The 1,789-nt window shown below is 40.2% G+C and overlaps 1 non-coding gene across 1 annotated transcript; it reads right to left on the bottom strand.

The window, feature by feature from the left end:
- Positions 1 to 559: 559 nt before the first annotated feature.
- On the bottom strand, positions 560 to 665 carry LOC145621670 (small nucleolar RNA R71). Its single transcript, XR_014108488.1, has one exon. It is a non-coding gene; the product is annotated as a small nucleolar RNA R71 (small nucleolar RNA).
- Positions 666 to 1,789: the final 1,124 nt, after the last annotated feature.

Raw genomic sequence — 1,789 nt, 5'->3', positions numbered from 1 at the left:
ACTTGTAGCCGTGCTACTTATATTTTCTTTGAGTTTTATATGCATAGGTCCCGAGATCGCTCATTTGTTCCCTTTGATCCGGAGATTGAAAGAACTCTCTCAAGGAGGAGATTAGCAAACAAGACTTTGGATTATAGTTCCTCAAGCGAAGAAGAGATTGAACAAGAGCAAGTCATGGGAGAACAACCAAGAGTTGCCTTGAAAGAATTAGGAGTACCCGGTGCATATAGATTCGAGAGCGGCATAGCTCCACCTACAACACCGGCAAACGACTTTAAAATTAGGCCGGCAATGATCACCCTAATTGAGAGGAGACAATATAGTGGGGCAAAGAATGAGAGCCCATTGAACCATCTTAAGGAGTTTGAAAAATATTGCAATACGATCAAGGTTAATGGAGTGTCTCAAGAATTCATCCGCCTTAAGTTGTTTCCTTTCTCCCTCATAGGAAGGTCTTTGGAATGGCTAGACAAAGAGGTGAATCCCAATTCATTGAGAACTTGGGATGATGTCACTAAAGCTTTCTTGTCTCGTTTCTATCCTCAAAAGAAAACGGCGGAGGCAAGGGCTTTAATTCAAGGATTCAAGCAAAAGCCAAATGAGAGTCTTTATGAAGCATGGGAGAGATTCAAGGAGTACCAAAGAGAATGTCCTCACCACGAAATTCCAACATATCAATTGATCCAAATCTTCTATGGTGGTTTGAGTCCTCAAGGCAAGGCATGTCTTGATGGAGGGGCCGGTGGTCCAATCATGAACAAAACCAAAGAAGAAGTTGTGGACATAATAGAGGATGTGGTGACTTACTATAGATATTGGCAAGATGGGGAAAGAGATTCTTCAAGCAAGCAATCTTCGTTGTACTCGGTGGACCATCTTAATGCCATCAACAATCTTTCCTCTCAAATGATAAACTTGGGAAATGAGATGACGGCGATCAAGGCCAAGTTGGAGAGTGTTTCTTCCTCTTCCCAAGCTCCAAATCTTCCCTCCCAAATCAAGGGGAGAGGTACTTCTTCTAACTCTCAAACCCCTTCTACTTCACATAATACGCCTATAGGATGTTTGTTTTGTGATGTATGTGGATCATATGACCATGATTCTAGCAATTGAAACAATGAATGTGTTGATGAGTTTGACAACAATGAGTGTGAACATGTTAATTTTGTGTCAAACAACAATGTTCAAAGGTTTGATAATCAAAGAGGCCAATGGAATAGGAATTACCAAAACCAAGGCAATTTTGACAACTATAATCATGGTGGTGGTTATAGGAACCAAGGGAATCAAGGTTCTCGTGGTAACCATAACCAAGGTTATAGTGGCCAAAATCAAAGCCAAAATTATGGTAATCAAAACCAAGGCTATGGTAATCAAAACCAAGGTTATGGAAATCATAACAAAGGTAATGGTAACCACAATCATGGTGGTGGTAACCATAATTAAGGTTATGGTTCAAATCAAAATAGGGGTAATTGGAACAATCAAGGAAGGGGAAATTTTCAAAACAATGCTCAAAGAGGTCCCCCACCCGGATTTGTTCCAAAGACTCAAGGTGAAAATTCCTATTCACAACCTTCTTCTCCTAGGACTGCTTTGGAGGAATTGATTGATAATCAAACCAAGATCATTAACACCTATATGGCAGTTAGTGATAAGAAATTCAATGAGATGATGACCCACAATAAGATGCTTGAGACTCAAATTACCCAATTAGCAAGCACTATTAAGGATTATGCTAGTCCTTCATCTTTGCCTTCCCAAGGTGTTGAACCAAAGAAACCCGTGT

This window comes from Chenopodium album, chromosome 27 (assembly GCF_948465745.1).
Source record: "Chenopodium album chromosome 27, dcCheAlbu1.1, whole genome shotgun sequence".
Lineage (NCBI taxonomy): Eukaryota > Viridiplantae > Streptophyta > Magnoliopsida > Caryophyllales > Amaranthaceae > Chenopodium > Chenopodium album.
This window is presented reverse-complemented; position numbering and strand designations above follow the sequence as displayed.